Below are 13,809 nucleotides of genomic sequence, written 5' to 3' on the forward strand. Positions count from 1 at the left end.
GGGTAGGCCTGGTGGTGACAAAATCTCTCCTCATTTACTTGTCTGTAAAGGATTTTATTTCTCCTTCACTTATGAAGTTTAGTTTGGCTGGATAAGAAATTCCGGTTTGAAAATTGTTTTCTTTAAGAATGTTGAATATTGGCCCCCACTCTCTTCTGGCTTGTAAAGTTTCTGCCGAGAGATCCACTGTTAGTCTGATGGGTTTCCCTTTGTGGGTAACCCTACCTTTCTCTCTGGCTGCCCTTAACATTTTTTCCTTCATTTCAACTTTGGTAAATCTGACAATTATGTGTCTTGGAGTTGCTCGTCTTGAGGAGTATCTTTGTGGCATTCTCTGTATTTCCTGAATTTGAATGTTGGCCTGCCTTGCTAGGCTGGGGAAGTTCTCCTGGATAATATCCTGCAGAGTGTTTTCCAACTTGGTTCCATTCTCCCCATCACTTTCAGGTACACCAATCAGACGTAGATTTGGTCTTTTCACATAGTCCCTTATTTCTTGGAGGCTTTGTTCGTTTCTTTTTACCCTTTCTTCTCTAAACTTCTCGCTTCATTTCATTTATTTGATCTTCAATCACTGATACCCTTTCTTCCAGTTGATCGAATCGGCTACTGAAGCTTGTGCCTTCGTCACGTAGTTCTTGTGCCGTGGTTTTCAGCTCCATCAGGTCATTTAAGGACTTCTCTACACTGGTTATTCTAGTTAGCCATTCGTCTAATCTTTTTTCAAGGTTTTTAGCTTCTTTGCTTTGGGTTTGAACTTCCTCCTTTAGCTCAGAGAAGTTTGATTGTCTGAAACCTTCTTCTCTCAACTCGTCAAAGTCATTCTCCGTCCAGCTTTGTTCCATTGCTAGCGAGGAGCTGCGTTCCTTTGGAGGGGGAGAGATGCTCTGATTTTTAGAATTTTCAGCTTTTCTGCTCTGTTTTTTCCCCATCTTTGTGGTTTTATCTACCTTCGGTCTTTGATGATGGTGACGTACAGATGGGGTTTTGGTGTGGGTGTCCTTTCTGTTTGTTAGTTTTCCTTCTAACAGTCAGGACCCTCAGCTGCAGGTCTGTTGGAGTTTGCTGGAGGTCCACTTCAGATGCTATTTGCCTGGGTATCAGCAGCGGAGGCTGCAGAACAGCGAATATTGCTGAACAGCAAATGTTCCTGCCTCATCGTTCCTCTGGAAGCTTTGTCTCAGAGGGGTACCTGGCCATGTGAGGTGTCAGTCTGCCCCTACTGGGGGGTGCCTCCCAGTTAGGCTACTCGAGGGTCAGGGACCCACTGGAGGAGGCAGTCTGTCCATTCTCAGATCTCAAACTCCGTGCTGCGAGAACCACTACTCTCTTCCAAGCTGTCAGACAGGGACATTGAAGTCTGCAGAGGATTCTGCTGCCTTTTGTTTGGTAATGCCATGCCCCAGAGGTGGAGTCTACAGAGGCAGGCAGGCCTCCTTGAGCTGCGGTGGGCTCCATCCAATTCGAGCTTCCAGGCCACTTTATTTACCTACTCAAGCCTCAGCAATGGCAGGCGCCCCTCCCCCAGCCTTGCTGCCGCCTTGCAGATCGATCTCAGCCTGCTGTGCTAGCAATGAGCGAGGCTTGGTGGGCGTGGGACCCTCTGAGCCAGGTGCAGGATATAATCTCCTGGTGTGCCGTTTGCTAAGACCGTTGGAAAAGCGCAGTATTAGGGTGGGAGTGACCCGATTTTCCAGGTGGTGTCTGTCACCCCTTCCCTTTGCTAGGAAAGAGAATTCCCTGACCCCTTGCACTTTCCGGGTGAGGCGATGCGCCCTGCTTCGGCTCACGCTTGGTGGGCTGCACCCACTGTCTTGCCCCCACTGTCCAACGAGCCCCAGTGGGATGAACCCAGTACCTCAGTTGGAAATGCAGAAATCACCCATCTTCTACGTCGCTCACGCTGGGAGCTATAGACTGGAGCTGTTCCTATTCAGCCATCTTGGAACAGCCCCCCCCATACACCTTTTTAAATGAATTTGTTTTATGGTTTTTTTGTTGTTGTGAATGGGATGTTTATCCTACCACCTTTTTCTATCTGATTATCATTGATACATAAGGAAGTTACTTGTTTTCATTTGTTAATTTTTGTGGTTGGAAATTTTAATGAACACATACTATCTTTGATACCTGCCACAATTTCAGCGTTTTCTAGATACACATCGCTCACAACATTTGTAAATAATATTTTTGCTGCCCCTTTCCAATAGCTGTATGTTTCTGTTTGTCCTCAACTGATTCAATGGCTTGAACTTTCAAACTGTTGCTAAATAATAATAGAAAAGGCAAACATCCTTATTTGGAATGTTTCTGGTTTGACCTATGGTTTGAAAGAGTGCTAGTGTGTGTGCTTGAGAGAAGAGAACATTCCAGGATAAAGAGTGGCATATTCAAATTACCAAGACAGGAATGAGAACGTTATGTGTGGAAATAGGTTGTACAAAGCTAAAGCTCTGTGTGGAGTTGCAACATGAGTAGAGGTGGCTCCTCTGAGGAGGGTGAGATTAATCAGACATGATGGACAATTCAGGCATACTGTAGAGTGTGGTGCTGTAGAATCAGGTGAGCTTGGTGTGAGATCTTCATCAGTAAGATGGTGATATCTAAGTCAGAGGGCTGTGACTGAAATAATGTACGATCAAAGCGCTTAGCCCAATGCCTGGCACCCAGTAAACACTAAACAAATGTCATGTATTATTATTATTGTTATTATTGTCAGTATAATAAAATAATGTAGAGCTTGAAAGGCAAATTGAAAAAAAAAAAAGGTAAGTGACATGATAAAAATGGTATGTGTAAATAAAATCAGTTGCATGTAGGATGTGTCAAAGCAGGAAAAACAAATAGACTAAAATTGATGGGAATCTGTGTGTTCAGCATTCTTTCATTAGTCAGTTTTGAGGGAGTCTCTGCTCCCCGAGACTAGCCATTGGCCAGGCCACCAGGGGTCCCCATGATAATGCACAGCGAGTTGCTTGGCACGGTTATGGTCGTTCGTGCTCCCAACAGCCTTCCATAACCATATGTGATTATTAATGTGCTAGAATAGTTTATCTTGGTGTCTTGCACACATCATGATTTGTAATGTATACATTTAATAATTATAAAAGAAAGCAGTTATTTGCTTTCTTTAACATACATTATCTTCAAATTCCTAACTTAGTGATGATGCAATCATTCTTTTCATATGTGTATGTTTTTTTGTGTCTTGGGGAAGCTTTGAAATACTTGCTGATTTATGGAGAGTGAAAAGTGAACCAGACTTTCTCAGAACATTTAGAAAAACTCAGACACTTAAAAGCTAAAATCAAACAGTATTTGAAATGATTTATACAATTGCAGCCATAACTTTTTTCCACTTAAGCCAAAGTACATCCAAACAATCCTTTCATACTGCTAAGTCCTTTAAATGGAAGCAATAGATGTCTATAAATCAAATGATAGTTTACATTTATTTCATAACCACTTTTTCTAACCCATTTTCCCTCTTAAAACTTAGTATGTCCTCTAAAAAGTTGAATACTCCGTCCTGATTGAATTTAAATGAACATGAATAAAGAAATACATTAAAATATTTTAGATAATAATATGCTGCCACAGTTAGTTTAGAGAAGCACAGTATTGAAGGCAAGTAGAGTAACACTAGGTGCAGTGGAGTTTGCTTATTTGAAATAAGATAATTCAGCTCTAAGCTCATCAGTAGTGAGTAATAAACATGATCACTGCAGTGGAGTTAGTCTCAAACTAGTCTATGGGACTAATCCTTGGAATTCACAAAACACTCTAATCTTATTTTTTAATAACTTCTTATCTCAAAATAGTTTATATTCATAAGTTGCAAAATACCTTTCACCCAGCTTCCCCAGTGATAACATTCTACGTAACCATGGTGCACCGTCAAACCCGGGAAATTAACTGTGGTACAATACTGTAACACAGTAATCTGAATTACTTTCACATCCTCTATTTGTTCATTATGATTACTTCAGAAATTCACTGTCTTTTATTTTCTAGGATGGTGCATCTCAGAATGGTTAGCAAAACGTATTTTATGTTTAACCTACAACCTATGACTCCTTTTGTTCTGTTTAGGTGATAATCAGATTTTAAGTGCATCATGAAGACAGGAACAAAGAAGCAAGATCAGTAGAGACTTGCACATCACTGGGACTTGCCCTGCGTTCTGATGCTACCAAGTTAGAGAAACACAATACTTTAAAGCGCTCAGAGTTGAGAGTCACAGCAGCCATTGCTGTGTTTGTGGTCCACCTTCCCCATGGGTAAAGTCAGAATATGCCATGAGATCACCCATCTTAAGCATTTTCACCTGCTGTTATATCATTGACTTCTCTTTACTTTAGTAGCACTGATTTTTTAATCTGTCCTTGAACTGTTTACTCACTGGCGTTTAAGCATTTTGAGCAAACCTGCAGTAAGAAATGCATTTTACATTATGATCTATTGTACAATACATGTATGTACATTTAGGTGTGTATGTGTACATATATGTGGGAGTGAAACTGAAACAAAAGTACCACAAATCTAAAGTTACCCTCTGTGCGGTGCACTACATATTTTCTGTCCCATTTTCTTTTCTTTTCTTTTTTTTTTTAATGCAGGTCACAAGCTACTGTAGAGATTTTACAAGCCACCAGTAGATAATGGTGCACAGTTTGGAAAATCTCCATGTTAACTTATCTTTCCCAATGATTTTGCTTATTCTACTTTCCCAAGTCAACCATAAAACCTTTTTCCGATAGAGACGTTTTAGAACTAAATTATTTAGAACAAGAAAACCCAACTTTTATTTAATCCCACCACCACTTCTCCTCATTTGTGTTAATTCATTAGAATGGCATCTTTCAGGATGGATGATATATACATGTACAAGACAGTGTGAAAAATGATACAATGCAGTGCTGTGAGAACACTATTATAAATAGAGAAGTGTTGAATTTTGCCTCGTGGAGTCAGAAATGACCATTAATCTGGGCTTAGTTGCTTCTGATTCAGATTTTACCCTAGCTTAAGCCACAGTAGGGAGGAGGGAGTGAGAAACAAGTAAGGTATGATAGAAAGTGGTTAGAGTATATATTAGTCCTGGTTGCTTGATGATAGGGAACTTAGAACAGAAGGGAGGGGCTGTTGTTTGGGGGTTGAAAATCAGACTGGGATCAAGTCATGAAGAGTTCTTTATGTCTGCTCAGAGGCTTATATATGACTGGGGAGGGAATAGGGAGGCCTTAGAGGTTTGAAGTTTGTAAGCAGAGAAGTGACATGAGCAGATGTAAGCTGCAGGCAAAAAGTTAAGGTTTCAGTATGGATGATAGATTGGGGGTACAGAGATTGAAGGCAGGGAGAAAACAATCTATCCAAGAAATAGATGAAAACAAATAGAAAAATATAGTGAATATGACCATATACTTAAAAACATCTGTTTTTTAATCTGTTAGAATGATCTACATCATTTTGATAACATTTTCTTCTTCTCTCAGCAACATATTTACCAAAAAAATTCATTTAAATATTTCATCCAGCGTTTAGTTGTTTCATTCAGGAGGACTGTTGGAAATAGCAGACCCATTATGCTGCTGAAACAGAAGTTCCTCCATTTGATTTATCTCTTCTTCCTATGTTTTTGCTTTATTCTTGGAGATTGCCTTGATTTTATCCTCCTGCTCTTCCCACTGTTTCTGGTTCGGTTTTTGTTTTTGTTTTTGTTTTGGCAAGGATATTTTTATTTCTGGTAGCTGCTGCCTGTTCTTGTCTTCATTTTCCACAGCATCTTGGTTTTGTTTAATGAATGTAACTTTTTTTGGTAAGTAAAACATATATGCACATAGACCCTACGTACCCCAAGGGCCTTACAATCTAGGCAAGAGGTGATGAGAATCTATACCTGGGCATTGAGGATGAGTATGGAAGGGAAAAGCTACAAGGAATATATTGAAATAAAATTATCAAGACTTCAGGATTGATTGGCAGTAACTGAGGATAAGGAATCAAGAGTCAGTGCTGATCCTCAGCCTAAAAAGAGCACCTAGAAAAAGCCCACAGCTGACATTATACTCAGGGTGAAAGACTGAAAGCTTTCTTCTAAGATGGGAATAAGACAGCAATGTCTGCCATTGCCCCTTCTATTCAATATTGTACTGGTGGTTTTCACCATAGGAATTTGTCAAGAAAAAAATTAAAAGCATTCATATTACAAGGAAGAAATAAAATTATCTCTCTTTGCAGATGACATGCATGATCTTGTACATAGAAAATCCTAAGGAATACACACACACACACACACACACACACACACACACAACTGATAGCCTGGGTGCAGTGACTCATGCTTTGTAATCCCAGCATTTTGGGAGACCGAGGCAGGTGGATCATTTGAGGCCAGGAGTTGAAGACCAGCCTGGTCAACACGGCAAAACCCTGTCTCTACTAAAAATACAAAAAATTAGCTGGGCATGGTGGTGTGCACCTGTAATCCCAGCTACCAGGGAGGCTGAGGCAGGAGAATTGCTTGAACCTGGGAGGCGGAGACCACAGTGAGCCGAGATCATCCCATTGCACTTCAGCCTGGGCAACAAGAGCAAAACTCCATCTCAAAAAAAAAAAAAAACAAAAAAAAAACCAAACTGATAACCAGTTCAGCAGGGTTGCATGATATGAGATCAATATGCAAAAGTTATTTTTCTGTATTCTAGCAACAAACAATCTAAAAATTAAATTAAGAAGACCATTCTATTTACAATAGCATCTGGAAGAGTAAAATACTTAGGAATAAATTTAGCTAAAGAAATTCAAGACTTGTAAAGTAAAAACTGTAAAATATTATTGAAAGAAAGAAGACCTAAATAAATGGAAAGATGTCTCAGGTTCATGGATTGTAAGACTTACTATTGTTAAAGATGGCAGTACACCCCAAATTGACCTACAGATTTAACACAATCTCTATCAAAACCTCAGCTGCTTTTTTTTGCAGAAAATGACAAATCTAATCATAAAATTTCTCACGAAAATGTGGGAGACCCAGAATAGCCAAAACAATCTTGAAAAGGAACAAAGCTAGAGGGCTCACACTTCCCAATTGAAGCAGTTACTACAGAGCTACAGTAACCAAGACTGTGTGGCGCTGGCATAAGGATAAACATACAGGTCAATGGAATATAACTGAGATTCCAGAAAAAAGAAAAGCCATACATTTATGTTCAGTTGACAACTAATTGGGGAAAGAATTGTCCTTTCAAAGAATGGTGCTGGGAAAACTGGATCTCCACATGCAAAAGAATGAAATTGGACTTCTACCTTGTACTATATACAAAAATTAACTCAAAATAGATCAAAGACCTAAATTTAAGAGTTAAAACTGGAATATTCCTAGAAGAAAACATAGGTTTACATACATATTTATGACCTTGGATTAGGCAATGGCTTAGATACATCACCTAAAGCATAAACAACCAAAGAAACAGAAGATTTTTTTTTTATTTTAATGGGGACAAATTTTTTAATTTCAATGCGTTCAAATTTGTATCCAAAGAACACTACCATGAAAGTGAAATAACCCGCAGAATGGGAGAATGTGTATCTGATCAGAGTTTAATCTTTAGAAAAACAACCCATTTTAAAGTGAGCAAAGGGTTTGAAGAAATATTTCTCCAAGAAAGATATAAAAATGACAAATTAGCGCATGGAAAGATGTTCAGCATCATTAGTCAGGGATATGCAAATCAAAACCACAGTGCGAGACTACTTCATTCCCACTGGGATGGATATAATAAAAAGATAGGCAGTAGCAAGTGTTGGTGTGGATGTGGAGAAATTGGAACCCTCATACGTTGCTGGTGAGAATGTAAAAGGGTACAGCAGCTCTGGGAAACAGTCTCATAGCTCCTCAAAAAGTTAAACAGAGTTACCAGATGGCCCAGCAGTTCCACTCCCAGGTGGTAGGGAACTCTCACCCAATAGAACTGAAAACAAATGCCCACCCAAAAATGTATGCACAAATGTACATAACAGCATTATTCATGATAGTCAAAAAGTGGAAACCACCCAATAGATGACTGGGTGCACAAAAGCATTATATCCACACAATGGAAAATTAGTCATAAAAAGAAAATAAAGTATTGCTGCAACATGGATAGACCTTGAAAACATTATACTTGGTGTGACAAACTAGACACAAAAAACCTCTATTGTGTGATTCCATTTAGATGAAATGTCCAGAACAGGTAAATCCATAGAGACAGAAAATAGATTAGTGGTTGCCAGGAGCTGAAGGAAGGAGGAATGGAGAGGGACAGCGAATGGGCCCAGGGTTTCTCTTGGGAGTGAGGAAAATGTGCTGGAGTTAGTGATAATGGTTGCACAATTTTGTGAATATACTGAAAACTATTGAAGTGTACACTTGAAAAGAGTGAATTATATGGTGTGTGATGTTTATCTCAGTTTTTTAAAGTTGCACAATTTTGTGAAAATACTGAAAACCATTTAAGTGTACACTTAAACAGAGCGAATTATATGGTATGTGACATTTATCTCAATTTTTTAAAGAAGAGTCACTGTCTTAGAGCAAGGAAGGGCTGTGATGGGCCACACTCAGTGCCTCCATTCCTTCCCAGGAAGTGGGAGACTGAATTGCCATAGAAGTTAGAGACCAGCTTTCCTGGGAAGGGTGTTCTGGCTAGTGTTCTGAGGGATTAGGTTTGATGTTGTAACCTATAGATCTAGAAGGAAATATGAGGCCATCAGCTCACCTCAGCCTTCAACAAGTTGTCACTCACCACAGATCCTTTTAACGTTACACCTCAAACCTTCAAACTTAGGAGATGTGAGAAGAAAGCTCTTAATAGAGCTTCTATATATAAAATACCTATAATATTATTATAGCATTTTAAAGTAATGCTAGTTGATTCTCTTTTTATACTAATAATTGTAAGAATACTTCAGCGCAGCAGCATTATTTATAGCGAATACTACTTTTAACTAATGGTGTTGAATATTTTTCTCTAATATGTTTTTTAAATTTCCATAATTTGTACTGTTTGGCATTACCCAAGTTTTCCATATATTTCAGCCACAACTGTAGCAGTTTTTTTGTTGTTGTTAAAAAAAAATTGCTAAAAACTCTTGCATCAGGAATTTTGGAAATTCTTCAGGTGAGACAATCAGGGAGGATTGATCACATGTTGATAGAATGCAGGCAGCCTTAGTCAGTTTGGTGGCTCAGTCACATTCTTTATTTCTGTCAGTTATTCTGAACAAAATACAGGTAGTAACATGACCTGCAAATGACATACTGTCACAAGCCCTGGGCTATCCTTTAGAATGTGCAGTTAATAAGCTCTGGAATGCTTTACATGGGAAGTTGGGGGGCAGTTGTTATGGATTCCTGGAGGTGAAGTTGTTTTTATTGTCTTTATTAATTTAGTTTCATCTTACCAGGAGCATAATCCTTCCTAAGACACACCTCCTAATTGCACGTGTCTGGCTTTTTACCTCTCAGGCAATGTAAAGGAAAGTTAATAGGATGTCCTTTTTAATAGGATCTTAGGGGGATCTTTCACCATTAAAATGAGAATATAAGTTTGGGGAGCAGCACTTATTCAAACCAAGGAAGTTGAGTGAATCATTTAGAGTTATTAGGTAAGGGTTAATAGGTAAGAGACACTGAAATGAGGATGTGGCTGTGCAAACACCACATTTCACAGGTTTCAGATGAAACATGACTGTTAGGGAAGAGTCTGTGTAGGAGTCATGCCTTCTTCAGTATTTCACATACACCTTGGCCTAAGCTTATGAGAAGCTAATAGCAGTATTATTTTAATTTTGTTTTGTCACTTCAGAAATGAGATGTGTGTGTGTGTGTGTGTGTGTAGTCAGCAAATTAGTTACATGTTACCTATTTGTTGATAACTTTATAATTTGACTGATTTTATAGAAAAAGAATTTGAACTTACAGATGTAAATTGTTTCCAAATTACAGTCATTTATGTCTAATATTCTTACTCCTTTTATCATTGTGTAAATATTTATTGAAGATACCCTGCTAGTCACTGATACAAAGAGGTGTCTGATGTCCGCCCGGCTTATAAAGGATTCTGTTAGTAGCTGACAAACTGGACCATCCCAAGGACCAGCACAGTGCACACTTTTCCCTTCCCTTCTCTCCTTTAGCCCATGCCATAGCCCTAGGAGGTGGGTGTGGCCACGGTCAGGGTGGTTTTGGGATCTGGTGTTGGCTGTGCAGCCGGTAAGTGCAGAGCCTGCAGTGTGACTGTCCGGTGATCCCGGATTTACTGTCTGTCCCCCCCAGTGACTGTGCGGCCATGAGGGCAGGGTCCTCTCTAGTGCTGGCCAGTTGTGAATTCAGTGAGGTTTGGAAAGATGGATGATTTTCAAGTCTCTGTGCCTAGTGTTTATGTGCCATGCAGAGGTACAGAGGAAAGGGTGGTGAGCGTGCACAAGACACAGGGCAGGCCCTCGCTGCCAGGGCCGGTGCTGAGGTGAAGTTAGGACAGCCTCTCCAGTTTTCTCTATGAAGACTTTAAAGGCACAATACAAACTCATTAGAAAATAATAAACTCGTGTGTTCTACCCCCTCTTCAATAAATCTTCCCACTAAAATAATCCCAGGTGCTGGCTGATTAGATTAATGGGGAGGGGGCAGTGGCGGTCTCTCGTTGGGGGTGAGTGGCTGTCAAGGTGAGGACTCCAGCCCGATTGCAGGAGATCAGCCACACCAGAGAGCACCTGGGGGAGGCCAAGCTGGCGGCAGGCAGGGGAGTTAGGCCCTGATTGAGCAAGAGGGTCTGGAGTGGGAGTTCATCTGCACAGACTTCAATGCTGGGGTCCCAGCTGCCTGGGGGCAGGGGGACGGCAATGAAACCAGTTGTTCCAATTGTGCCTGGAATTGGCACTGAGACAGGATCCTGACCCCCTCCCCTTTTTTTAATCATCAGAGAAGGTCTTGTTGAAGAAGCGTAATTTGAAAAGACATTGAGGAAAGTGAGAATGAGCCATATGGATCGACCTGGAGGAAGAGTATCTGAGGCAGAGAGGAGAGCTAGGATCAGGAGCTTACCTGGAGGCTGCTGGACCAGCAAGTCAGCGACATGTCTGGAGCACAGTGAGCAACGGGAGAGTGACAGGAAGTGAAGTCTGAGCAGGACAGGGTCTGAGGAAGCCATTCCAGGGTTCTGCTTGCCTGTTTAATGAAAGAAGTCAGTAGGCCCTTGTCCTAGCCCATTTTCTGTTGCTTATAACAGAATACCTGAAACCGGGTAATTTGCAAAGAGAAGGAGTTTGTTTTTTACAGTAATGGAGGCATGGAAATCCAAGGTTGAGGAGCTGCATCTGGTGAGAGACATCCTGCTGGTGGGGACTCTGCAGAGTCCCAGGATGGGACAGGGCCTCACATGGCAAGGGTGCTGAGTGTGCTCACGGGCTAGCTCAGGTCTCTCTTCCTCTTCTTATAAAGCCACCAGTCCCATTCCCATGATAATCTGTTTATGAAGGCAGGGCCCTCATGATCCGGTCACCTCTTAAAGGCCCCACCTCTCAATACTGCCACTTTGGGGATTAAGTTTCAACATGAGTTTTGAAAGGAACCATAGCAGCCCTATGTGACATCAAATTGTCCCATTTGTCCCTCTCCTTTTTGTATTGCAACTTTATCTAACAGGGTAGAGGTGCTGGCTGCCTGATTCCCCATGGCAGGCGGAGACCTAGATTCTAAAGCTATGAGCCCCTACAGGAATGGAGCCTCTGCCCACAAAGCCCGGTTATAGCCCTACCCCCACACACCTGCTTCCTTGCACACCTGTATGCAGTCTGTGGGTGATACACCTGCCCTTGGACTCCTTCCCATTGAGAAGTTACTGTCCCTTCTGCATCACTTTTTGTTGTACTCTATGCCTGGAGAGAAAATCTCATGGTCTACAAAGGGCACTCATGTCCTTTCCCATTTTTCCTTTCATGGATTTTCTCTGATCCTATGCAGACACACCTCCTTTACTGAAGGACTTATGATTATCATGAAAACAAAAACAGAACCCTTCTTGTCGTGTGCCTCAGGGGTTTCACTGACTCCCAGAGCTGCCTGATCAGGGTTCAGACACAGTACCTGTTACTGCAGAGGCCCCATTGCTGTCCTGGGCTGACTCTCCTGACCATGGATGTCCTTATTTTCTGTGTTACTTCTCTGACACTTTCCCAGTGTTAGCATGGGTTCCTTTAGAATGACGGGGCAATTTACCATTTTCTCAGCAGATGTTGGAGGAGAAAGAAAAAGCAATGTTAAAGAGTTTTGACTGGGAAGAAAAAGAGCAAGTGTTTGTTGGTTCTGGTTCTGTGGTTATTGTTTTTCGTTGGTCTTAATTAGATCCGTGTTACCTTTCTATGTCTCATCTAATAAATGTATTTCCATTTGAGTCAGTTACATCCCTGCTCTGCTAATAGATTTACTTTTGATAGACACAATCCTGTATTTCCAGGGTTTTTTTAATATTACATATAAATTACATTAACAGTCGAGGTTAGCATACTGACGAGATGTGCTCCTGGTTAATATTTTGTGTGTCATTAACATTACATCTGCCATACTACTTTGTGTGGGTTTTTGTTTTGTTTTTGAGACAGAGTCTCACTCTGTCACCCAGGCTGGAGTACAGTGGTGTGATCTCAGCTCACTGCAACCTCTGCTCTCAGGCTCAGGTGATCCTTCTTACCTCAGTCTCCTGAGTAGCTGGGACTACAGGTGGGCTACCATGCCTAGCTAATTTTGGGGTTGCTTTTGTTTTGTTTTGTTTTGTTTTGTTTTGTTGGTAGAGATGGGTTATCACCATGTTACCCATGCTGGTTTCAAATTCCTGAGCTCAAGCATTCTGTCCTCCTTGGCCTCCCAAAGTTCTGGGATTACAGACATGAGCCACTACGCCTGGTCAACATTTTAAACTATAGTATTTACTTATCATAACTTGTGTAAGAACTTTCTTTTCTTACACAGAGCTGTAAAAATAGCTCTGTGGCGTGTTTTGATATGTATTTTAGCAGACATGGTAGAAACAAAGTTAAAAGTTACAGGCATCATACATACACAACATGAATGTGGCATAGACATCAGTTTTGGTGTTAGTGATGTGAAATCAAGCCGGGTATAAACTTGGCCTCCCCTTGCCTATTAAGCTAGCAGATAGAACCAGTGGGCTGGTATTTTCATCAACATATGGTGTTCACCTTTGAGTCCAAGGTGGTGATTCCAGTCTTCACCTTTTCAAAGCTAGCAGGAAAGGAGAAAGAGGACAAGGAGGGCAAGTAGCTTCCTTTTGCAGAACCCAGCTGCACACGTCACCTTTACTCACAGCCATTTTCAAGAATATAGTCGCACAGCCACATGCCTCGGGGCATCTGGGAAATGCAGTCACTGCCACAGCAATCGAGAGCCCTGTTCACACTTAGCAGGAAAAGGGTAGGATTCTGTTTCTAAAAGGAAAAAGGGGAAAATGAAGGAAGGGACACTTACTAATCTCTGCCAGTGGCCTTGGGCAAATCACTCTTTTCAAGTCTTTATAAAATATAAGCTGATAAAATATTTACAAAAAAAAATTAAAAAATATTTACAAAGGGCCAGGCGTGGTGGCTCACAACTGTAATCCCAGCACTTTGGGAAGCCAAGGGAGGTAGATCACGAGGTCAGGAGTTCAAGACCAGCCTGGCCAACATGGTGAAACCCCGTCTCTACTAAAAATACAAAAAAATTAGCTGGGCATGGTGGCACATGCCTGTAGTCCCAGCTACTTGGGAGGC

At 41.0% G+C, this 13,809-nt stretch overlaps 1 protein-coding gene across 1 annotated transcript in view; it reads left to right on the top strand.

The window, feature by feature from the left end:
• The window catches only part of MIPEP (mitochondrial intermediate peptidase), a 174,457-nt gene that overhangs the window by 115,164 nt on the left and 45,484 nt on the right, over nt 1-13,809 (top strand). The window lies entirely within an intron of this gene.

Source organism: Nomascus leucogenys, chromosome 5 (genome assembly GCF_006542625.1).
Source record: "Nomascus leucogenys isolate Asia chromosome 5, Asia_NLE_v1, whole genome shotgun sequence".
Lineage (NCBI taxonomy): Eukaryota > Metazoa > Chordata > Mammalia > Primates > Hylobatidae > Nomascus > Nomascus leucogenys.